This window comes from Trachemys scripta, chromosome 8, assembly GCF_013100865.1.
Source record: "Trachemys scripta elegans isolate TJP31775 chromosome 8, CAS_Tse_1.0, whole genome shotgun sequence".
Lineage (NCBI taxonomy): Eukaryota > Metazoa > Chordata > Testudines > Emydidae > Trachemys > Trachemys scripta.
The window spans coordinates 35,966,397-35,992,254 of NC_048305.1; the positions used below are offsets into that span (position 1 = coordinate 35,966,397).

Consider the following 25,858-nt stretch of genomic DNA (forward strand, 5'->3'; position numbering starts at 1 on the left):
TAGATGTTTGGACTGACCATGCGGTACAGAACTTGTCAGACCTGCTAGCCAACTGGCGGCTGGGTAAGAGACATAAGAGACTTTTGGCCACGAGGAGGTGTAGGTGAGTTTGGAATTGTGGGACATGCCCATTAACTGACTATTATGCTAAAAATGGTCAGCAGCAACACAGGTAATATTAAGTATCAGAGGGGTAGCCATGTTAGTCTGTATCTGTACAAAGCAACAGAGAGTCCTGTCGCACCTTTAAGACTAACAGATGTATTGGAGCATAAGCTTTCATGGATGAATACCCACTTTGTCAGATGCATGTAATGGAAATTTCCAGAGGCAGGTATAAATATGTAGGCAAGAATCAGTCTGGAGATAACAAGGTTAGTTCAATCAGGGAGGGTGAGGTCTTCTGCTAGCAGTTGAGGTGTGAACACTAAGGAAGGAGAAACTGCTTTTGTAGTTGGCTAGCCATTCACAGTTTTTGTTTAATTCTGATCTGATGGGTGTCAAATTTGCAAATGAACTGAAGCTCAGCAGTTTCTCTTTGGAGTCTGGTCCTGAAGTTTTTTTGCTGTAAGATGGCTACCTTTACATCTGCTATTGTGTGGCCAGGGAGGTTGAAGTGTTCGCCTACAGGTTTTTGTATATTGCCATTCCTAATATCTGACTTGTATCCATTTATCCTTTTACGTAGTGACTGTCCAGTTTGGCCAATGTACATAGCAGAGGGGCATTGCTGGCACATGATGGCATATATAACATTGGTGGATGTGCAGTGAATGAACCGGTGATGTTGTAGCTGATCTGGTTAGGTCCTGTGATGGTGTTGCTGGTGTAGATTTGTGGGCAGAGTTGGCATCGAGGTTTGTTGCATGGATTGGTTCCTGAGTTAGAGTTGTTATGGTGCGATGCGTGGTTGCTGGTGAGAATATGCTTAAGGTTGGCGGGTTGTCTGTGGGCGAGGACTGGCCTGCCTCCCAAGGTCTGTGAAAGCGAGGTATCATTGTCCAGGATGGGTTGTAGATCACTGATGATGCGTTGGAGAGGTTTAAGCTGAGGACTGTAGGTGATGACCAGTGGAGTTCTGTTGGTTTCTTTCTTGGGCTTGTCTTGTAGCAGGAGGCTTCTGGGTACACGTCTGGCTCTGTTGATTTGTTTCCTTATTTCCTTGTGTGGATATCGTAGTTATTCACACCTAAACTGCTAGCAGAGGACCTCACCCTCCCTGATTGAACTAACCTTGTTATCTCCAGACTGATTCTTGCTTGCATATTTATACCTGCCTCTGGAAATTTCCATTACATGCGTGTGACGAAGTGGGTATTCACCCACTAAAGCTTATGCTCCAATACATCTGTTAGTCTTAAAGGTGCCACAGGACTCTCTGTTGCTTTTTACAGGTAATGTTGGTATTTAAAACTGTCAGCTTTATGTTTCAGTGTTTACAGCCTTTGTGGTAAATGGGCCAGTTCATACCCCTCCAAACTACTGTTTTGGGCTGTCTGCAGGCTCAGAAAGACATTTCCCTTCCCACTTTTGTCTGTCTTGTATATTTAGATTGCTAACTCTTTGGGACAAGGACAATATCTTACTAGGAGTTCATACGGCACCTGGCACAATGGAGCCCTGATCTCATTTGGAGCCTCTAGGTGCTACTGTAATACAAAAACAAACATGCCAATAAATGAACACTGTATCAATTTACACTTGGGTCAGGTTTGAGTTTTCTGTGCCATCATGAAGACTAGGAACTTTTGGTTTAATTAAAGCGGAGATCCCAGAGCCCAATTCTGCAGCAAGAGGTGAATTCTGCAGCAAAAATCATGGAATGCAAGGGTTCTGGCCTTAATACTCTAAAACCACATGAGAGTTCGCATAATAGGTTCAAATAAATAGGAAAACAAAACCCAGAAATGTGGGTGACTTTTAAGCACTGCATGGAGAAGTGCAAAGCCCTAAGGGGAAAAAAATGTAGACCTCACAAACTGGAGCAACCATGTTTCCATTCAAGAAATAATCAAGCCCTGAAGGAAGTTATAAAATGCAAAACATAGAGCTAAAGTAAATGTGAAATGAGTTGGTAGATTCAATTCCTAGTGGGAAAGTTTCTACATCACAAAAACCATAGATGAAATTTACCTCTTTGTTCACCGTTTCAGCAGAAAGGCAAAGGACTGAATAGGCCATGGTAACTGAACTTCTTTCTCACCCATTGTAAGAGGGGAAGCTTGCATTGCTACAGCTTGTGCTGTGCATATTCTAATAGAGAGAGAGGTTTTCAGTCTCCTGGGCTAGCAGTCTCACACTTTTTACTGACACTAACATTTTTAAAATGTGGGATGGGCCAGAGGGAGGGATGTGAAATAAACAGCTTTGCTATCTCCAGAGTTTCCAGTCAACTAGAAGTTTTTGATTGTTTATGGAAAACACATGAAAGCAGCAAAAATAAATAGAGAAATTAGACATGTATGTTTCAACACAAACAGCCAAGAAGCAATTACCTCCCTGACAGAGATCAAATCAACTACCAGTTCTGTTAAACACAATATCCAGTGTAGCAAATGGAGCAGCTAGACAAGAAACCATTAGAACCTGAACACACTCTCCGATTCTGAGCACTAGAGGGAACAAAGCTGCATTGCCAGGGAGACTGCTGGATGAGCTCATAGGTCTTTCCCATCTCTTGATTTAATGCAAGCCCTCCTGTCCTTCAACTAGGCATGGAATTTAGTTGACGTGAAGTCCAGGCGATGGATGTGTTTTTATGTGGATGTCCAAAAACTACTGTTGCAAGTATGTTTGTGTTGGTTAATTATCTTTTACAGTTTTACTTTTTTGTCTTTTGTTCTGTTATTTTCTAGAAAACATGCTATGATTTTGTACCACAGTGGACGCATTTAAGCGACCCACATCCTTAGGGTGAAAACAGGTCTCTGGCTCCCTTGTTATATTAACTCCTGGTTGCCACACCTGGTATCTTTGCAGTATTTCATGTTGATCTGCTGTGATACATACTTAGGAGCAAACTCTGTTTTGTATTTGTTGTAGCTGTACCGCTATGGGCAACAGCCACCCTGGTGGGCTCTCTTTAACCTGCAGGACTCACACTTCCTTACACGCTTCCCTGTACAACCTGGCCTGACATGTGTAGCTGGTATCTCCTGTGCCAGGGACCCAGCATGTCCCCTGACTGCCAGCTAGCAAAGCCCTAATACAAACAGGTCACTCTCTTCCTTAGCCTCCTGTAACCATTGCTTACACAGCATGGCTCTGTTTCCCTCTAGTGGCTGGATCACATACAGATTTATGACTGTTACAACTTTTGAATTAGAGAGCTGTGTCCCAGTAGAAGCTCATGCTTCAGCTTCAGATATCCCCGGTTTGATTCCTGCTGCCGATGACCTACTCAGGAGCATCCTTAATTGGTACCATATCTTTATATTCTGTGGTTTATTCCTCTTCTTATACTGCACCCTGCTAATAATGGAACTCAAAACACTTTGCAAACATTGAGTAAAGGCTCACAGTCCCCCAGAAATATAGCTTAATAATATCATGCCCGTTTTAGAAAGGAAGAAGCTGAGGTTAAAAGAGGTGAAGTGACTTCCCTCCTTCTTGTTCTTCAGAAAGTTTTTCAGATAATTGGAAACTTATAAACAGCACTGGGCAACTAATCTGCAGTGAATCTTTTTTTTTTTGGGGGGGGGAGAGGTTCTGCTTCTGGATTCTCTACAAACAAACAGTTTATAATTTTCTCTAATTTATTCAGCATTCTAAATTCAGAGTAATTTCCACAAATCATTCTTGGTCTGCAGCACACTCATTAGCAGTGCATTGTAAGTATTCTATATTGAGCAGATGACACAGGAACATGACGCGTGTCTATACCCTGAGCATAACTCTTTAAATGCAGGCATCTGGTTAAATACTTTTATTTACTCATCCAAAATTCACTCTCCATCCAGTCCTTCTGTAACTAGTCTTGCTATGGCCAGGGCTTCATACTGTCTGAGTGCATTGCCTGCCACCATGGGACCTCATTCCTGACTGGCTCCCCTGTCTGCTACTGGAGTAGGGCTGCCAATCTTGGTGGACATATTCCTGGAGGTTTCAACACATGACATAATCTTTCATTCCTGGAGACTCCAGGACAATCCTGGAGGATTGGCAATCTTAGCAAAATACGAGGATTGTCCAAAATAGGAGAGTAGCAAAACACAGACCCTGGACTTCAGAAAAGCAGACTTTGATTCCCTTAGGGAAATGATGGGCAGGATTCCCTGGGAGGCTAATATGAGGGGGAAAGGAGTCCAGGAAAGCTGGCTGTATTTTAAAGAAGCCTTATTGAGGGCACAGGAACCATTCTGATGTGCAGAAAGAATAGCAAATATGGCAGGCAACCAGCTTGGCTTAACAGTGAGATCTTTGGTGAGCTTAAACACAAAAAGCAAGCTTACAAGAAGTGGAAACTTGGACAGATAACTACGGAGGAGCATAAAAATATTACTCGAGCATGCAGGGGTGTAACCAGGAAGGCCAAAACACAACTGGAGTTGCAGCTAGCAAAGGATGTGAAGAATAACAAGAAGGGTTTCTACAGGTATGTTAGCAACAAGAAAAAGGTCAGGGAAAGTGTGGGACCCTTAATGAATTGGGGAGACAACCTAGTGACAGATGATGTGGAAAAAGCTGAAGAAGTCAATGCTTTTTTTGCCTCGGTCTTCACAGACAAGGTCAGCTCCCAGACTGCTGCACTGGGCAGCTCTGTATGGGGAGGAGGTGAGCAGCCCTCAGTGATGAAAGAACAGGTTAAGAACTATTTAGAAAAGCTGGACATGCACAAATCCATGGGTCCAGATCTAATGCATCCAAGGGTGCTGAGGGAATTGGCTGATGTGATTGCCGAGCCATTGGCCATTACCTTTGAAAACTCGAGGCGATTAGGGGAGGCCCTGGACGATTGGAAAAAGGCAAATATAGTGCCCATCTTTAAAAAGGGGAAGAAGGAGAACTCGGGGAACTACATACTGGTCAGCCTCACCTCAGTCCCTGGAAAAATTATGGAACAGGTCCTCAAAGAAACCATTTTGAAGCACTTGGAGGAGAGGAAGGTAATCAGGAACAGTCAACATGGATTCACCAAGGGCAAGTCATGCCTGACCAATTTGATTGCCTTCTATGATGAGACAACAGGCTTTGTGGATATGGGGAAAGAAGTGGACGTGATATATCTTGACTTCAGCAAAGCTTTTGATACAGTCTCCCACAGTATTCTTGCCAGCAAGTTATAAAAGTATGGATTGGATGAATGGACTATAAGGTGGATAGAAAGCTGGCTAGATTGTTGGGCTCAATGTGTAGTGATCAACAGCTCAATGTCTAGTTCGCAGCCAGTATCAAGTGGAGTACCCCAGGTGTAGAGTCTGGGGCCGGTTTTGTTCAACATCTTTATTAATGATCTGGATGATGGGATGGATTGCATCCACAGCAAGTTCACAGATAACACTAAGCTGGGGGGACAGATAGATATGCTGGAAGGTAGGGATAGGGTCCAGAGTGACCTAGAAAAATTGGAGAATTGGGCCAAATGAAATCTGATGAGGTTCAACAAGGACAAGTGCAGCGTCCTGCAATTAGGAAGGAAGAATCTCATGCACCGCTACAGGCTGGAGACCGACTGGCTAAGCAGCAGTTCTGCAGAAAAGGACCTGGGGATTACAGTGGATGAGAAGCTGGATATGAGTCAGCAGTGTGCTCTTGTTGCCAAGAAGGCTAACAGCATATTGGGTTGCATTAGTAGGAGCATTGCCAGCAAATTGAGGGAAGTGATTATTCCCCTCCATTCAGCACTGGTGAGGCCACATCTGGAGTATTGTGTCCAGTTTTGGGCCCTCCACTACAGAAAGGATATGGACAAATTGAAGAGAGTCCAGCAGAGAACAACGAAAATGATCAGGGTGCTGGGCCACATGACTTACGAGGAGAGGCTGAGGGTACTGGGCTTGTTTAGTCTGCAGAAGAGAAGAGTGAGGGGGGATTTGATAGCAGCCTTCAACTGCTGGGGGTGGGGGTTCCAAAGAAGATGGAGCTAGGCTGTTCTCAGTGGTGGCAGATGACAGAACAGGAAGCAATGGTCTGAAGTTGCAGTGTGGGAGGTCTAGGTTGGATATTAGGAAATACTATTTCACTAGGAGGGTGGTGAAGCACTGGAATAGGTTACCTAGGGAGGTGGTGGAATCTCCATCTTTAGAGTTTTTTAAGGCCCAGCTTGCCAAATCCTGGCTGGGATGATTTAGTTGGTGTGGGTCCTGCTTTGAGCAGGGGGTTGGATTAGATGACCTCCTGAAGTCCCTTCTAACCCTGATATTCTATGATTCTATACTAGAGTTCAGATAAAAAATGATAATATCAGTGGCACATAGAATTTGTGGTTAAAAACCGTCAGGCCACTTGGTAGCTGGAAAGACTGAGTGCTGGATTCCCCAGCCATCCAGAATTTCATGAAGGTGCTAGATGTCTTTGAGGTCCCACAAATTCCTCCTGATCCAGGTGATCTAGGCAGATTTCCCCATGTAGGGAGGGGATGAAATGCCACTGATACTCATAGCCTTCCCACCCTAACCAACTCCAAAAAGATCTCCCATCTTCCCATGCAAGAAGTACACAAGACTGGAGATGGAAAAGTTGGGTGATGGTGGTGGTGAAGGAGGGGAGTAGAGTCATGGTTGAGTCTCCAATTGGATTTTTTCTTTCATCAAAATCTTCCAGGACTGAAGCTCACTGCCCTCTTTGTAAGATCAATATTGACAACTCTGCCAATTCTTTTGTGACTCTCACCCTATCTGGTGATTTTCTTACAGCCCCAGTTCCTGGAGTCCTGGGATTATGTGAGAATCTAGGTTTTTATTTAAAAAATAAAAGTAACTTTTTTCACTCTCTTGGTTGTGGAGAAAAGCTGGAAAATATGACACCCAAAGACTCAAAACCCAGTAGGAAACAACCTAAGCAGGGCTTCTGTTTTTCCAGGGTTTATTAATGTCCTTTTTCAGGGTTTATTTTTAACAATTTTGAGTTCCATATAGATGTTCAAAAATTGGGAGGGTTGGAGCTCTTGCTTGAAACAGTACTACCTTAAAATGCACTAAGGAAATCTCAGTGCACACCAACAGGGTCTACACGGATCAATTACTGTGCAATGCACTAGTGTTTAGGCAGTAACACTCCTGTAGTCCGCACTACTGCTCCATGTAGACAAGCCCTTAGATACAAGCCAGGGAATAAGGACATCACCCATATAAGCAAACAGCACTGGGAATGGGTGAAGTCAACACAAATTGCATAACCATTTCCAGTGTTTATTGAATCAACATGAAATTTCATTTATTTATTTTTGTATTGGGGTGTTTTATCAGTGTTTAATGGTTAAAACCTAAAATCAGAAGCCCTATTTTTAAACCAATCTCATGATTTTGGAGCATTTGAGGTTGGCAAATTCTAAGGGTGCATACACACCATCTAACCTATAAAACAGAAAAGCTGCCTAGTCCAGGCATGGCTCTTGTGGTTGTGCATAGTGTCTCAGCAACCCTGCCTCAGTTTCCCCCATCCCACCAATAGTCATTTGGCTCTGTGCTGAGTGTGTTTCCTCTTAAGACTCCAACTGAGTCATTATAGTCTTTCCCCTTCCAAGGCAATAAAGAGCCTCATACACTAGGACCCCAATAATCTCAGGCCACTGCAGAGTCCTGATTGCTTTGCTCCTCTGGGTTTGACTATCCCCTTTACTGGGGGCTGGCAGGGGAGCCCAGCCCACCCCCTGGGTTCCAGCCCCAGGACCCTGCATTAAGCAGCTGGGACCAGCTCCCCACAATCCACTGCTGCCCCCCACCTCCCCTCTCGCATAGGCCCTTTGCAGACTCACATTCTCTGATTCTCCCTTGGTGGGGGTCTGACTTCCTGCCAGGCTGCTGCTAAGGACAGCTCCTCTCTGTACCCCTGGGTCTCTGGCAGCCTCCCCTCTCCTCTGAGCTGCAGCCTCTTATCCCCCAGGTGTTGCAGGCCCAGCAATCAGCTGCAGCTGAGGAGATGGCTAACCTGCCCATTAACACCTTAGTGCCCATGGTAGGATGGGTCTGTACACCTCCCTTTGCTCTCTTACCTGAAGCACACTCACTAACATGTTTCAGAGTAGCAGCCGTGTTAGTCTGTATCCGCAAAAAGAAGAACAGGAGTACTTGTGGCACCTTAGAGACTAACAAATTTANTTGTCTCTCTCACCATTAGAAGTTGGTCCAGTGAAAGATATCACCTCCTCCACCTTGTCTATCTGACATCAGGTTAGGAAAAGCACAGCCACAGAGCCTGCTTCTCAGCAAGGTCAACTTTGTTAGTTCACACACCCAACCCATCAATCTACCATGGGCTATATTTTAAATCACCACTAGATGGTAGCATAGCCAGTGAATTTTGTTTTTCAATGTATTGCCAGTTTTCAGTCTAAACACATGGAATCATAGAATCATAGAATATCAGGGTTGGAAGGGACCTCAGGAGGTCATCTAGTCCAACCCCCTGCTCAAAGCAGGACCAATTCCCAATTAAATCATATTAGCCAGGGCTTTGTCAAGCCTGACATTAAAAACCTCTAAGGAAGGAGATTCCACCACCTCCCTAGGTAACCCATTCCAGTGCTTCACCACCCTACTAGTGAAAAAGTTTTTCCTAATATCCAACCTAAACCTCCCCCACTGCAACTTGAGACCATTGCTCCTTGTTCTGTCATCAAGTACCACTGAGTACAGTCTAGATCCATCCCCTTTGGAACCCCCTTTTAGGTAGTTGAAAGCAGCTATCAAATCCCCCCTCATTCTTCTCTTCTGCAGACTAAACAATCCCAGTTCCCTTAGCCTCTCCTCATAAGTCATGTGTTCCAGCCCCCTAATCATTTTTGTTGCCCTCTGCTGGACTCCTTCCAATTTCTCCACATCCTTCTTGTAATGTGGGGCCCAAAACTGGACACAGTACTCCAGATGAGGCCTCACCAATGTCGAATAGAGGGGAATGATCACGTCCCTCGATCTGCTGGCAATGCCCCTACTTATACAGCCCAAAATGCCATTAGCCTTCTTGGCAACAAGGGCACACTGTCGACTCATATCCAGCTTCTTGTCCACTGTAACCACTGTAACTAGCCATTCGGTCCCTAGTCTGTGGCAGTGCATGGGATTCTTCCGTCCTAAGTGCAGGACTCTGCACTTGTCCTTGTTGAACCCCATCAGGTTTCTTTTGGCCCAATCCTCTAATTTGTCTAGGTCCCTCTGTATCCTATCCCTACCCTCCAGCGTATCTACCACTCCTCCCAGTTTAGTGTCATCTGCAAACTTGCCGAGAGTGCAGTCCATGCCATCCTCCAGAGCATTAATGAAGATATTGAACAAAACCGGCCCCAGGACGGACTCCTGGGGCACTCCGCTTGATACCAGCTGCCAACTAGACATGGAGCCATTGATCACTACCCATTGAGACCGACAATCTAGCCAGCTTTCTATCCACCTTATAGTCCATTCATCCAGCCCATGCTTCTTTAACTTGCCGGCAAGAATACTGTGGGAGACCATATCAAAAGCTTTGCTAAAGTCAAGGAATAACATGTCCACTGCTTTCCCCTCATCCACAGAGCCAGTTATCTCCTCATAAAAGGCAATTAGGTTAGTCAGGCATGATTTGCCGTTGTTGAATCCATGCTGACTGTTCCTGATCACTTTCCTCTTCTCTAAGTGCTTCAGAATTGATTCCTTGAGGACCTGCTCCATGAGTAACATACCTTGTTACTCTTTTGGCATCTTAAATAGTGGGGGGGGAAGGGGGACAGTTTTTTCTTTTTGAAAAATACCTTTCTAGATCATCTTTAAAACTGGAGGAACTAGGGCCTGTTAGCATTCTTTATGTTGTTAGATCAACTGATCAGATGCTTGGTCCCTGTGCTACTTCTAATGTGAAAAAAAAAAGGCTAGATTTTCAAAAAGTTGTGTTTCCATTGCACAGGCAAAACACACATTTACGTGCATTAGTGAAACTCATAGTCATCAAAATTTTACCCCAAATTTCTTACAGTGACTCTGAGCAAGAATTTTTATAAAAGCATAGATTAAAGTAATGAGCTAGAAGGAAAGAAAACCAGAGGTAAGCTACAATGATCAAACAGTTCATTCAAAGGTCTGATGGGGCCTGTTTGGTGGGGATTTTCAATGCAGATTTCCTGTGCTCTGCTCTCTGGGTTATACCTCCCTTGAAACATTGCAAGAACTCCTTCACTTTCTTTCCTCTCCGAATTTCAGCACTGGTTTAAAGAGAACAGCGTTCATTACCATGGCTCTTGCTGCCCTCTGCGGCACATGCTTGCTTTCAGAGGATTATCCCACATCTCGCCTTCAAATAGTTTGCAAGCACATCTATTTCACCAACCATTCCACCTATAAAGACCACAGCACACTCTAAGTGAGTTCTATATTGCACTAACTCTTCACATTGTATTGTACCAATTTTCTCATAGCCAATAGAATATAAGCTATTTAGTGATAAAATCTATTTCCACAGCATATCTTCTCTGCTGGCCAGTGCTGTGTTCACTTAAGGTGCTATAAAAAGAGTTTAATTGCCTGTAATTATTGAGGGCATTGTATTTGCTGAACTCTTATGCAATATTTCATATCACTCATGCAAGGAACCAGTCTATAATACCATTTTGTATTCATTCCAAAATATTTAAATAGCCAAGATAGCCATCTTATAAACCACAAAACAAATTTTATATATACCTGATAAAAAAATTAAAACCATTTTAGCTGACCTTTTGTGGGGCAAAGAGTTTTGTTTAAACTGACTACTCTCCTGCCAGGTTGTAATTTTTGGCTGGAATCTTGAAAGCCGCCTATTGTTCTGACCTTTTCTAGCTAAAGCAGTTTGTGGGGACTATGAAGCCCTCTGGCATTCTCGCCTCATCCTGGTTTGATTCCACACATTTTGAACAAATTCTTGTCATATTCCTCTTCGTGCTGGACATGATGCAATTGCACCAAGTCTTGTGTAGAATGGTGCTCTTCCCTTCTCCCCTGCTATTGCAACAAGAGGAATGTTTCGGGTGATGTCACAGAATCATAGACCTATAGGGCTGGAAGGGACTTCAAGAGGTCATCTATTCCAGCCTGCTGCACCGAGGAAGGACCAAGCATGCTTAGACCATCCCTGACAGGTGTTTGTCCAACCTGTTCTTAAAAACTTCCAATGATGGGTATTCCACAACCTCCCTAGGTAACTTGTTCCAGTGCTTGACTATCTGCGTAGTTAGAAAATATTTTCTAGTATCTAACCTAGATCTCCCTTGCTACAAAATAAGCTGGTTATTTCTTGTCCTCTCCTTGGTGGACAGGGAGAAGGTGACAGAAGAAGAAAATTAGTGTTGAAATCCAAAGGTCCTGCAGTATTTAGGAATGGCCGCTAGGTAATAACATCATGCCTGTGAGGAGCCCAAAGCACTACTCATGTGTCAAGTTGCTCCTATGCAATAGCTTTTGGGGGATTTGGACCCAGGACTTCCTGCACCATAGGTGACAATTAGGACACCGGCAGAACACGCCGCTTCTTTCCCTTTGGTTTGCCCCCTTACAAAGCAAACTGTAAAGGAATTCTCAAAAATATGAAATTATAGTATTCTCCTAACCTCTGCAGAGGCCTACTTAGGATTTGAACCCAGAGCCTCTCACACCCTAGATGAAAACCATACCAAAATATCAACAAGGCACTCAATTATCTTGGTTTTGTCCCTTCTAAGATGCCTTTGCAAAGACAAACAAAGAAGCTGTGTTGTTCTAGGGTCATAATTCTTGCTTAAGCTTGTGAGGTCCTGAGTTCAAATTACAGACAAGTCCTCACAGAGGGAAGGCCTGGATTTAAATTTCCGAGATAATTCCTTGTGCATATTATACAAAATCCTCTTGAAAGGGGGAAAAGCAATGATAAATGAGTGACATGTTCTCATAAAGGTATGGTATCTGCTGTGTGCATGAATGATCCCAGCATTCAAACGCAAGACAAGCCCTTGCAAAGATGGGGTGGGGGAGGGGAATCACCCTAGTTTTAACTTGTGTGATGATTCCACATGGCTAAATTAAAGAAACCATCTCCAAATGGGAAGAAGTAGAGTATAAGCAGAGAATTATCTCAAAAAATGTAGAGTTAGGGTAATTTTCCTGCCATAACACAAAGTCCCTTGATGTCTCCAGTGGGAAGTGTTTTGTAAACTATGCAAACACTATCTCAAAAATGTCTGCGGCTCTTTCTCTTTCATGGGAAGGAATCTGCATACTAAGCATGAGAAATTTGCTCCAAAGACACGTTGTAACCTAACTTTCCAACCACTGCCGGACTGATCCACGGAGAATGCTGAAATCATACCGGTCCACCAGCAAATGAATGGCTTTGGGTTTACCAGCCATGAGCTAACATCTCAGGCTTTGACAGGCACCATGTTTTCTCCAACAAGGCAAGTTCTTGTTGGCATGTGTAATGTTATCAGAACCCACCCAATATTAGTCACACTCCAGACCTCACGCTGCACCGTGAGCACGCTTCTTTATGCGGCACAAGGACACCTTTATTTTCCCACATTTGTCAGCAATTGCACTTGCAGCCTCCTGAATCTGAAGCAAGACTAATACAGATAGACAAACATGCCCAGCTATGGGCTGCCCTTTCTTTTGCAAATGAGGAATCAAGTCGTATTTTTCCCCCAAAAAACGTATGGGTGCCACATCTTTCCCATCCACTGCTAGAACTAGGGGGGGATTTGAAACTACACCCTCTGACATCAGAAGCCAAACGCATAATCCCAGCCACCCACCCCTCATGGCTTTGGCTTGGTCTCTCAAAAGGCATCTGTGGCTGTGTATGCATGAGGCATTGTAGCACAGCTTGAAAATTAACTTTATTTCTCCCACCAGTGATTAGGAACTGCAAACGACTCATCTTGCACCCGAGCTAAATGGATACTGCATGAACAACGTGGGGCACTATTGGTGCTTTTGCATTGCTGAAAGGTACGTGAGTATCATGCATGTAAGTATCACGCACCAGGCATTGGTTGCCTGAAGTTTGAAAGATAACTTTATTTTCACAATTAATAGGAGCAGGGTTTTAGAAACAGATCCCATAACCACCGGCCAACATCATATCTGTACTTAGGGTGACCAGATGTCCTGATTTTATAGGGACAGTCCCAATTTTTGGGTCTTTTTCTTATATAGGCTCCTATTACCCCCCCCCCCCCAGTCCTAATTTTTCACATTTGCTGTCTGGTCACCCTATCTGTACTCCAAGATGCCAGCGCGTGAATGTTCTTTTGTTTCTCAGGAAAGGGCCAGAGAACAGTGAAACAATCTAGGATTCCTGCTGACCAGTAAGTGGGCCCCTAGTGTTCTCTCACTGCACTGTCAGATTTCAGGGTTTGGTTGCTGCCTGATGTGTCTTTAGCGTAAATAATAAAAATTAGTTGTGTTTACCTCCTCCCCCGTCACCAAGAGGAAATTCATCTCACTCAACTGCTGCTGAGTTAGCTCTGACAATGGGTAAGTGGGATCAGGGAATGATATTACTATCACTGAAGGTTTTCTCTGGGGCCACATGCCGTACTTGCTCTGCATAGCACTGGTATGGAGTGCTGGGTGTATAAGCTCAAGGTAAAAGGTGATGAGCCAGGCCAGGCAACACATGGGAACCTGATCCTGCATTCCTGAGAGCAGTACTGGGAGACTGCCCAGGTTTTCCTGCCTAGTAAGGCCTAAGAGGTTGCTAAGTGCCTCATTTGCACAGTAAGGAATGCACTTAAATCCAGGTTTCTGCAGTCATGCCCATTCTTCATCCACAGCCTGCTCCCTTTTTCATTTGTAAGTAAGGGAGTAAGCAGGCCTGCAAGGGGCTTGAGATCTACCAGTGCCCTGTGGGAGAGGCTACCCCTGAAGTTTAGCTTTCATTGCACCCACACAGAGCCTCTTCTTGGGCTAGGGTGCAATCAACGCATGCACTGTGCAAGGGCTTGCGCCAACAAGGCTGATGTGCAAATATGGGCAGGCAGGCCGGCCAACCGAAATAAAGGACTATGGGGCTTCCCATGTCTAGTTATGCATCCTCTCCAATAGATGACACCTTTCCATGGGGCACCATTCTTACTTTGAGCTTCTGAGCTTTATTTGGTAGCTGCACTCTCTTTTATATCCCTGGATTTGTCAGCAGTCACTGGCAATCAGTGGCTCTGCTCTCTCTTTCCCTGTAGGACTGCCACTAGAATTATCAGCTGTCCTTTGGCAGTACCCAAATCCTCTATCTGCTTGTCCCATCCAGGTAGATGTTTCCCTGCTCTCTTGTTGTTATCTGATAATATACACAGCTAATGTTATCTGACCTTCTCCGGCTCCTACCTCCTTCAGCAAGCTCAGCTGTTTAATCTACTCTTCTGGTTCTCTGCTCAGCTCCCTCAAAGGCATTTTTATTTTATAGGAAATCCAGGCAATTTATTCTAAGATGGTTTATTAACAGGATCTGAAAAATGTGAATGGTTCAGGCAAGGGTTTTGTTTCTATTCATTCCCACTTCTTCTGCTTCCCTCTTACAAGGAGGTTCAAAGAGAACCACAATGTTGGCTTTAGTCTCACCGTTGAATGACGGGGCTGGACTATCTTATGAGTCCCAGGGACAGAGAATGCTCTGATCACGGCAGAGTCCGCCAGCATTGTTCTGCCTCCCTGCCCAGACTGACAGATCATCCTGTGCCCCTGCCTTTTAATTCCCATTCTAAAAATACATCTACATCTGGGAGCATTCCTTTCAAAGCCTGTCTGGGGCACTTGATTTAATCTGGCAGGAAAATATCATGAATGGACTCTCTCCAGAGTTTGGAATCACAAGGCACCGCAATGATCTCCTCTCTAGATCCAATGCCAGATGACTGAAGGAAAATCTAGGACCTTTGCGTATTCAGTTCTCCAGGATAGAATTCATCTGCTCTGATCAGGTGCTTGCTGGGAAGGAATTGCTCGCTCTCTCCCAGGTCCTCCACTTACCCTGAGCATAAACAGCAGCCCACCAAGGTGCTAGAAAATAAAAAAGCAACATTTAAACAACTAGGAAAAAGCCCCTTCCCTGCCACTAAGTTATGGGTGGGGCTGCCTCTGCCACTTCTCCCAGAGGCTACTACTAAGTCACTCCTCAGGGTTACCTGCCCCATGAATGTCACTTCTCAAGCCTTGTTTTCCCTGCCTTCAGACAACTGTCATCAGGAACAGGAAAATCTGGCACAGCTCCTCTCTCCTACAGAAGCAGCTTTGCAGCACAGCACTTCACCCCTGCCAGCAGCAACAGTCCTCTCCCATGACACACCCGCCCTCAGCTCAGAGTCAGTGGGACTGGAGCAATCGGATGCAGACACCAAGCGTAAGGTCACTCCTGCTCCAACCACTATGACAGCCTCCCAGGAGGCAAGGCACACCCATATAGCTATGGGTCCTACCCCATTTAGCATCTTAGGGCAGCAGCCCAAGAGCAACACTTCTCATCATCCCATGGGCTGCAGGCTCTTTCCTGCCACCAGTCTTCTCTCACTTACAATCTGCTTTGGGGCATATTTATTCCATCCTTGCCAGCAAAACTAATACATCTGCAAAGGAATGTAATATATAATAATGTACAGTCTACTGAGAAACATGCACAGCCTGTATGATTGCATTTTTCCCTAACAAATCTTAAACAGCCAGGTAGGTTTAATATATGTAATAGGCCTGTCTTTGTAAAGTGGGACAAGGAGCTAAGCGTAAATTTATGAATGAAGATGAGACATTTTGAACCGACCACTGTCTGTGCAGAGAAAGATTATCACATTACAAAGGTGTTGCCAAAATTCCTTTTCACCCCGTAGAGACTGCAGAAGGTTAATCTGCTCATATCTGATTGGTGACCTGTGAAATTCTCCAAGACACTTTTTCTCATTTACCTTGAAATTGTGGAAGAGGAGACTGATCAACATATAAATTAATGATGTGTGCACGGTACTGCTTCTGCTCTTCTCAGAGTCCTCAGATCTCCAGTCCCAGTTGTATGTAGCTTCCTCTGAAGTTACAGGTTTGGGTACCAGCACCGTATCTGTGTTTATATAGTTGCATTAGTTAATCAAATTCACAACAGTCCTTAATCCAAATTAACTCAGTGTAGACAAGGTAGCATATGCATCCAAAGCAGTGAAGACAAGTCCTAATAGCCATAGCCAAATACAATTTACCTCGGCAAAGGCTGAGGATGCAAGATACAGTTCAAATAAGACATTAGTGATTTGGGGCTCAGTGCAGGAGACAATGAGTCAATCTGAATGTGATCAGAGAAACCATAACAGGAGTGTTTAAATTCAGTATCACTTGTTATTCAGTATTAACTAATAGATCAGTGTGGCCTTGTAGGGCATGTCTGCCCTGCAGCACTCTCTTCTGAGTTAGTGTGGTTTTGCCCATGCTCCCTTCCTCAGTTTCCCTTCTCAGGAAGCCAATAACTTCACTTCAGACACACTTGACCCAATAATACCCTCCTGTCATAAACACAGAGATAAGGGCAGCTATACTGAATCGCTTTACCTGTAAGGGGTTAAGCTCAAATAAACTGGTTGGCACCTGACCAGAAGGACCAATAAGGAAAGAAGATACTTTCAAATCTGGCAGGGGGCGTGGTTTGTGCTCTCTTTGTTTTTGTTCCCTCTCCGGACGGAGAGAGAAGCCAAGGAGGGACATCTCCTCCTGAAAATATACCTGGAATAATCCAAGAATTACAGAAATTGTAAGTGAGGCAAGGAAATGCATTAGGTTATCTTTTGTTTTAGCTTGTGAATCTTCCTATGCTACAAAGGTAGTTTTATTCCTGTTTTTGTAACTGTGAAGCTGAGTCCAGAGGGGAGTCCTCTGTGTTTTAAATATTTTTATTACTCTGTAAAGTTACTGTGACAGTGTACCCCATAAGGCTTTATGGGGGGGTGCTTATAAATGTATGTATGATATAACTGGAATAAGGTTTTGCTACATATGCAATGTAACATATCTATGTAAAGGTTATGATCTACTGGTTATGTTCATCCTAGTTGTATGCAGGCACCATTTGTGTGTTCAAAGTTATGTATATTTGCTTGATTTCTAAGTTAGCTTTGTGAGGCATTTGGTCAGCTTCTTTAGGAAGGAATTCGCAAGGTTAAGTACCCGATTAGGAAGCATTTGGGGAACAATGCATCTTGGAATGCTCCAATCCACATAAGAAGTCTTCCTGGAGACATACAAGATACCATGTGGACAATGGCTTCTGCCTGTAAAGAATGTGAGTCATGCATGGACATGTGACTTGCCCAGGTGACTCCAGAACTCCATCTTGGAGCTGGACTTTGCATAGGAGTGAGGAGCGGGGGTCTCCACCCACAAGAGAAAGTCTATTTAAACCCGTGGGAGACCCCTCCATTTTGTCTTCAGCTGGCTAATGAGAAAGCCTCCCCACTCCCCAGGATACTTGGAAGAAACTGGAACAAAGGGGTGTGAGTGATTGCTGGACCCAGGCTAAAAGATTAGTCTGTAAAAGGGAGCATTCTGGAACTGGTGAGGATCTTATCTGTATTCAGTTTGATTAGACATAGATTTGCCCATTTTATTTTATTTTGCTTGGTGACTTACTTTGTTCTGTCTGTTACTACTTGGAACCACTTAAACCTACTTTCTGTATTTAATAAAATCACTTTTTACTTATTAATTCAGAGTATGTATTAATACCTGGGGGAGCAAACAGCTGTGCATATCTCTCTATCAGTGTTATAGAGGGCGAACAATTTATGAGTTTACCCTGCATTAGCTTTATACAGGGTAAAACGGATTTATTTGGGTTTAGACCCCATTGGGAGTTGGGCATCTGAGTGCTAAAGACAAGTACACTTCTGTGAGCTGTTTTCAGGTAAACCTGCAGCTTTGGGGCAAGTAATTCAGACCCTGAGTCTGTGTTGGAGCAGACGGGAGTGTCTGGCTCAGCAAGACAGGGTGCTGGAGTCCTGAGCTGGTGGGGAAAACAGGAGCAGAGGTAGTCTTGGCACATCAGGTGGCAGCTCCCAACGGGGTTTCTGTGATCCAACCCATCACAGTTACCTTCCATCCTAATTTTTCAGGTGTGATTCTTTTACTTTTTTCTTTATAATAAAGTCCTTCTTTTAAGAACCTGATTGATGTTAGTGTCCTAAAGATAAAAAGTTTGATCTGTGCTCACATTGCTAACAAATTGATTGGTATATTATTCTCAAACCTCCCCAGAAAAGGAGGTGAAGGGGATTGGGGGGATATTTGGGGGGGAATAGGGATTCCAAGTGGCCCATCCCTGAATTTTTGTTTAAATCAATTGGTGGTGGCAGCAATACCGTCCAAGGACAAGGAAAGGAATTTGTGCCTTGGGGAAGTTTTTAACCTAAGCTGGTATAATATAAGTTCAGGGGGTCTTTCATGCAGGTCGCCACAGCTGTATCCCAGAGTTCAGAGTGAGGAGGGAACCCTGACACCTTCTTGTGGCTTATTACAAAAGTTTCCACAAAAGGATCCATAACAAAAAATCCTAAATAAAGAAAAGGTTCTTCTGGCTTTCAGAGCTCCTCTGAAGCCTGCCCTCTAAGCTCTGCTCCCACCCCCCTCACGGTTTTCTTCTCAGTCTTTACGTCTCTGATTATTGCAAGTGCCCCAGCCCCTCCCCCATTAGCTTGGGTAGTTCAAGGAATTATCATCCATCTCCTTACCAGGAGCTTCTGCAGCTGGGTTGCCATTTGTCTCTTTCAGCTGGCCCCACTGCATCCTCAGGCTGAGAAGGTTTGGTAGCCTTCTCCTGCTGGTGTCTGCTCCCTGTTAACTCAGGACTGGACAGGAGCCTTCATATTCCTTGCAGCATCTGCTAGCCTCCATATTGCTGGAAGAGGCAGCACTTAGCTGGCCCCTTCTCCCAACTCATCCCCATTGGTTGGGAGACAGGGGAGCTTTGCAAGGCTCCTGGCCCTTAAAGAAGTAGTACTTGGGTTTCCTCCTAAGCCCAACTTACTCTCTGGCCTGCTTCCTCTCTCCTAATATCTCCCAGGTCCTTGTACCTATAATCAGACCTTTCAAGTCTTAAAGAGCCATGCCAGGGGCTGCGGTAAACTGACCAGTAGGCCATACTGCTCAGAGGGGACAAACTACCCCGTCACATGTGGACCCTTTTTCTTTTTCATGGATTGAAATTGATCTGTACAATTGTAATCCACTAACATCATTATTTACTAGGGCTGTCAAGCAATTAAAAAAATTAATTGCGATTAATCACGTGATTAATCATGCTGTTAATAATAAGAGAATACCAATTATAAAAATATTTTGGATGTTTTCTACATTTTCAAATATTGATTTCAATTACAACACAGAATACAAAGTGTACAGCGCTCATTTTATATTTATTTTTTATTACAAATATTTTCACTGTAAAAAACAAAAGAAATAGTATTTTCAATTCATCGAATACAAGTACTGTAGTGTAATCTCTATCATGAAAGTTGAACTTACAAATGTAGAATTATGTACAAAAAATAACTGCATTCAAATATAAAACAATGTAAAATTTTAGAGCCTACAAGTCCACTCAGTCCTACTTCTTGTTCAGCCAATCACTCAGACAAACAAGTTTGTTTACATTTGCAGGAGATAATGCTGCCTGCTTCTTGTTTACAATGTCACCTGAAAGTGAGAACAAGAGTTCAGATAGCACCGTTGTCACCGGTTCTCAAGATATTTACGTGACAGATGTGGTAAAGATTTGTATGACCCTTCATGATTCAACCACCATCCAGAGGACATGCATCCAAACAATCCAAAGCAGTGCGAACTGATAGATGTTCATTTTCATCATCTGCGTCAGATGCCACCAGCAGAAGGTTGATTTTCTTTTTTGGTGGTTTGGGTTCTGTAGTTTCCGCATCAGAGTGTTGCCCTTTTTTAAGACTTCTGAAAGCATGCTCCATACCTCGTCCCTCTCAGATTTTGGATGACACTTCAGATTTTTAAACCTTGGTTCAAGTGCTATAGCTATCTTTAGAAATCTCACATTGGTACTTTCTTTGCATTTTGTCAAATCTGCAAAGTGTTCTTGAAACGAACATCATGTGCTGGGTCATCATCCTAGACTGCTATGACATGAAGTATATGGTAGAATGCGGGTAAAACAGAGTAGGAGACATACAATTCTCCCCCCGAGGAGTTCAGTAACAAATTTAATTAATGCATTATTTTTTAATGAGCATCGTCAGCATAGAAGCATGTCCTCTGGAATGGTGGTTGAAGTATGAAGGGACATATGAATCTTTAGCAAATCTGGCATGTAAATATCTTGCAAGGCCGGCTACAAAAGTGCCATACGACCGCCTGTTGTCACTGTCAGGTGATGTAAATAAGAAGTGGGCCAGATTATCTCCCATAAATGTAAACAAACTTGTTTGTGTTAGCAACTGGCTGAACAAGAAGTAGGACTGAATGGACTTGTAGACATAGGCGCCGACTCCGTGGGTGCTGCAGGGCTGGAGCACCCATGGGGAAAAATTAGTGGGTGCTCTGCACCCACCGGGAGCCAAGCTATCCCTACCCCCCTCCTCACCCGAGCACAGCGTCCTTGCTCCTCCCCACCCGCCCAGGGCTTCCCGCCCGCCACCTAACAGCTGTTTGGCAGTGCTTAGGACTTTCCGGGAGGGAGGGGAAGGAGTTGGGATGTGGCATGCTTGGGGGAAGAGGCGGTAAAGACACGGGGCAGGGGCAAGGACTTGGGGGAAGAGGGTGGAATTGGGGCGGGGCAATGGTGGTGCAGGGGCAGGCAGGGGCGGGGCCAGAGGCAGGGGGGTCAAGCACCCACGGGGCAGAAGGGAAGTCGGCGCCTATGCTTGTAGGTGCTAAAGTTTTACATTGTTTTTGAGTGCAGTTATGTAGCAAACAAAATCTTCATTTGTAAGTTGCACTTTTATGATAGATATTGCACTATAATACTTGTACGAGCTGAATTGAAAAATACTATTTCTTTTATTTATCATTTGTACAGTGCAAATATTTGTCATCAAAAATGATAAAATAAAGTGAGCACAGTACACTTTGTATTCAGTGTTGTAATTAAAATCAGTATATTTGAAAATGTAGAAAAACATCTACAACTATTTAATAAATTTCAATTGGTATTCTATTGTTTAACAGTGCGATTAAAACTCTGATCAATCGCGATTAATTTTTTTAATCGCGATTAATTTTTTAAAGTTAATCACGAGTTAATCGCGTGAGTTAACTGTGATTAATCAACAGCCCTATTATTTACATATTTGAGGTTTCCTTTTCAGCATTTCTAACTGCCATCCTAAAATTCAGGATTGAATGGCTAGACAGAGTAGTGCTTTATATTAGCCACAGCACATCTATTCAGGAACATGGGACTCATCATACCAGATCTAATCAGTGGGTCTTCTTGTTCCACATCCTGTCTCCTCCAACACTAGTCAGTAACTAGACTATAGTGGGCAGTTTGGTCCTCAAAGGCATTTAGGTGCTTAACTCCCATTGAAATCCATGGGAGTTAGGCACCTAAATACCTTTGAGATTCTGTGCCTTTATTCCTAACCTCATGCTGTTGGAGGTTGGCTTCTCCTCTGAAGGAGACTTTTGAAGGTTGATGATCCATATACATTGTACTCTGTCTAATGTAAGGGTGGATGATTTCATTATCTAGATAAAAGCCTAATCCTTTTTTAAAATTCTACTCAGCTGAAGGCCTCCCGATATCTAGTGGCAGTGAGTTCCACAGGCTAACAACATATTTTGTACTTTTGAAAAAAGGGAGGGAGCATTTAACTGCTTTAAATTTGTTGCCTTTTGCTTTAATTCAGTGTCCCAATGGGCAACCCTGAAGTTATGGAACCTCTTCCAAGAAGACACAGTTGCTCACTCTCAATTCTCCAGCACAGTGCCAGCCACAAATTTGGAAATCCATAATCAGCTCCATGACAACCAGCTCCATGGGCACAGCAGCGAATCTCTATATTCCTATGAAGCATCAGGTACTGGCCACTTCTGGAGGTCAGATACTAGCCTTGACGGATAATGCTTTAAAGCAAATCCTAAATTCATATTAAATTTCTACAATATATTCTAAACAGTGGGGGTTGTAATAAAAATATTACAGTGCACTAAAGCAGTAATACTAGCAAAGGCTGCATGACGCTCTGTGTTGCTGTCTTTTTATAAAAAGGGATTTTTAAAAATCTTTTCAGAAAAGACTACACTTAATAAGCCTCTTCCCTGGACTAAGAAGCCATTTACCATGATTCAGTACATTCTGAAAAGAACCAGGGGTTAAATTTTAAAAAGAGACTAGTGATTTGGGGGGGGGGGGGGGGGGGGAGAGTACTGATCACCCAGCTTGAGACACCAAGGATATGGTAAGCATCCGCCCTCTGAAAGCCAGGGCCTTTTAGTGTATCACATGTTGGGCACCCAAAAATGGAAGCAGCTAAAATCAGTAGTTACTTTTGAAAATGTAGAACTGTGTATATATAAAACATGAATATACCTTTACAGTGAGAGGCTTTAAAAATGGAAAAGACAACCCAGAACAATTCAATCCCTTCTGCTGAGTAGCCTTGTTGTATATCTAGATCATCTTTCCTTTGTGTTGCAATGCCTGTTTCTTAATTGCTACGGTACCTTGTGAGAAGGCAATGACTAACAGCCTGGTGAGATGTTTCTGGAAGGAATGCACTCTTTCCACAGTCTTTAGGGGAAACTCCTTCATGACCAAGGGGTAAATGTTCCCCTCCATCACCTATGCCTGCAGAGGGGAGAAAAAGCCAGGGTGCAGGAGAGAGGGTGGACAACCCCCCTCCTGTGGAAGTCTCTCCAGCTCCACTCTCTATATGTGGTAGGACTCCATGGAGGGAGTTGATGGGACTTGGGAGCAGCTGCTTTGCATGGCATGTGCCTTTCAAAGCCCTGCAGATACCAGACAGGTATCTGTGAAGGCAGCAATACAGTCAATAGCAGCATGGCTCCAAGGCTGAGTGGGAGGCTGGGCATTGCCATGGAGAAGCAGCCCCTCTGTGCTGCCAAAATCTTCAGGAGGCGATACACCCCTGCTGCTTCCAATGGGAGCCACCAAATCCCTCCTTCCTGCAACCAGCTTTCACTGGGAACTGCTAAGTCTAGTTCCTAGAGTTTTTTGGGCCCTCTGTCAATCCTCCATGGGCTGGTGGAGCTGGGTGGCGTGTCCGTGCTCCTATTTAGGTGGGAAGGCCAAACAGTGAGACGTGTTTGTTCATCTGCCCTAAGAACTCTCTCATGTGAGGCTCTGCAGGGCTCAACTCTCTCCCCTGACCCTCCTGTATAACATATAGATGGCGCCAGTGGGGGGTTAGTGGGGATTTGTAGGTTATGATGTCTTCAATCCACTGAGACCTTGCACTAAATCCCTGCCTCTGCCAACCCCACTGATACTGGACTATCCATTGCAGGGCATCTCCTGGCAGAAGGTTAGGAAAAGAAACCAGAGGAAGCAGCAGGGATGATGCAGGATGGAGGGAGGGCATCCAGCATTTGTGCTATTAAAAAGGCTTAGTGGGCCCAAAGCTGCTCTGAGACACCCAGGTTGGTGCTGTGGCTAAGAGCACTTTGCTCCATCTGCCTTTGGTAAAAAGAATGTAAGCTCTGATTCCAGATGGGGACCTCGTTACATTTACCCAGGCCTTCATCACCTCTCACTGATTGTAACATGCTGTGCTTGGGGCTAGCCCATGAGACCACTTAAAGGCTGAAGCAGGTTTGGGAACAGGCACCATGAGAGATCACCTCTTTCCACATGCAATACGGCCACAGTTCACATCCATGGATGGATTCATGCTGGAGCTCCCTCAATTTCATTCAGAAGATGGCCCTGGAAGGGCTTTCCTACCCCTGGGGTAAGCCAAAGCCTGGATTGGTTAGACACTCAGGTACACAAGAGCCATCTTTCCTCCTGTACATTGGGGGGTGGGTGGGCTGGAGTGGAGAAGAGTAGATAGATGCCTGCTGGGAGGAGAAGGTTTGACTTTCATTTGGGCAGGAAGATTAGCTTGGTGTATGGAACCTGAATTATATTATGTAGGTCAGGGCACCCCCAGAGCCTTGGGGATCCTTATGCATTGAAATAAACAAATATCTACCCACCACCCACTAAGGGGTTCACTTGAAATACATTGTCAAAGAAACCTGATTGGTTTCATAGAGGAGGAGTTCTAACTAGCGTGCTGTACTGCAGGTTGCCTAAGCTTTTCCATTGTTTTCAACCGGTCATAAATTTCTGAAATATATGCAAAAATGACTAACATCTCTGGTGCCAAAGTGGGTGAGGGCAGAAAGCTGAAATTTGGCAGCCCCATGCCTCATTGAGTATGCAGCTTGGCTGGTTTCCAGTGGAATAAGCAGGAGCTCTCCCTGAACAGAGAGACTACAACCAACATTCACAAATAATTTGATTTAGTTAAAAAAACTGAAAATAAGTAATTTAGTTTCCATAGAGACCTACTGTTTTAATTTGGGTTGACCGACCCAGTAGAAATTGTCTTGCATTCATCATTTCAATTGTAATAAGTGACTTAAATAAGTGTCGCGCCATTTCTTTAGTCACTGCACACCATGCAGTCTGTGCACTGAGCTAAGGATCCTACAGAACAAATACTATGTGAGCAAGGTAATTAAAGAATATATTGTGATGCAACCTTAACGTTGTCATTTCCTGACTTTGAAGTGCTTATCTTTGCATCCTTACTCTTCTCCAAATGCAATATTTTTGTGCAGAATACAGGATAACCAGACAGCCTGGTATAATAGTGCAATTTACCTTGATTTAAGTAAAGCCTGTTGTGCGATCACTCACAAGTAGTTTGTGAATATGATCCAAAATGTAGGCAGTACTAAAGAACAAAACAGATTGAACCCTTCCTTCCAACTGGCTAAGAGCTGGAGTCTCATTCCTTGGCTCTGCTTGAGCTGGGCTTTGCAGAGGACCGGAGGCATCCAAGGTGACTTTACACAATGTTGTATCCTCCTCACACTCCTAAATCCTTGGGCTATGCACCTTCAACCACCCTCAGAGATACTTTAAATTCCACCCAGCCGCCTACAGCCTCAAGGGACTGTTAATGGCAGTCAGGGAATGCCAAATTGCAACCAACCTCACAACCATTCTCCTGCCGCCTGCCTCTACATCACCCAAGGATTGCCCAATACTTGGGAAATACTCAGTCATTATGTAAGCCATTGTTATACTCTCTTTTTCCACTGCGGGAGTGATGGGAAAGGGCTGAAAAAGAGGCAAAGAGCTGGCCCGAAGGCAGAAAATCCTTTTGGAAGAATAATTGGACTCCCACAGGGCTCAGTGGAAGGAACAATTTAACATATTAGTTATGGACTGAGAAATCTGAACTAACTCCATGGTCTCCGAACTCAGATGACACAAAGCTACGAACAAGTGGAGGTAGCAAGATTGCAGGAGGTTTTGTGAAGGGACCGGGGAAGCTTGATGTGTATTATATCATGGCCTTGCACACTAGTGACTGCATCTTTTACATTTCACTCAGTCTGGATAATCAAACTAAACTAGGCAGTTATGGTGTTTCTAGTCAATTGCATTTTCTGATTCTTCTGCTCCACAGCCAATGCAGTCATATTTGGATTGAAGACACTGTCAGTACCCACACGCATTCAAGTTTAAAAGAGTTTATAGAAATTTAAGA

The 25,858-nt window shown here is 44.0% G+C and overlaps 1 protein-coding gene across 8 annotated transcripts in view; it reads right to left on the bottom strand.

Annotated features, from left to right (window-relative positions):
- The window catches only part of NRG2 (neuregulin 2), a 331,862-nt gene that overhangs the window by 301,900 nt on the left and 4,104 nt on the right, over positions 1 to 25,858 (bottom strand). For 4 of the 8 annotated variants that reach the window (XR_004646760.1, XR_004646758.1, XR_004646757.1 and 1 more), the window contains exon 2: positions 16,034 to 16,182. The gene's annotated coding sequence lies outside the window, so the exon portion shown is untranslated. Of the gene's footprint in view, positions 1 to 13,137; positions 15,138 to 16,033; positions 16,183 to 16,664; positions 16,709 to 22,796; positions 22,921 to 25,858 lie in introns of those variants that run through there. The other 4 variants (XR_004646755.1, XR_004646753.1, XR_004646754.1 and 1 more) reach the window with 3 other exon arrangements.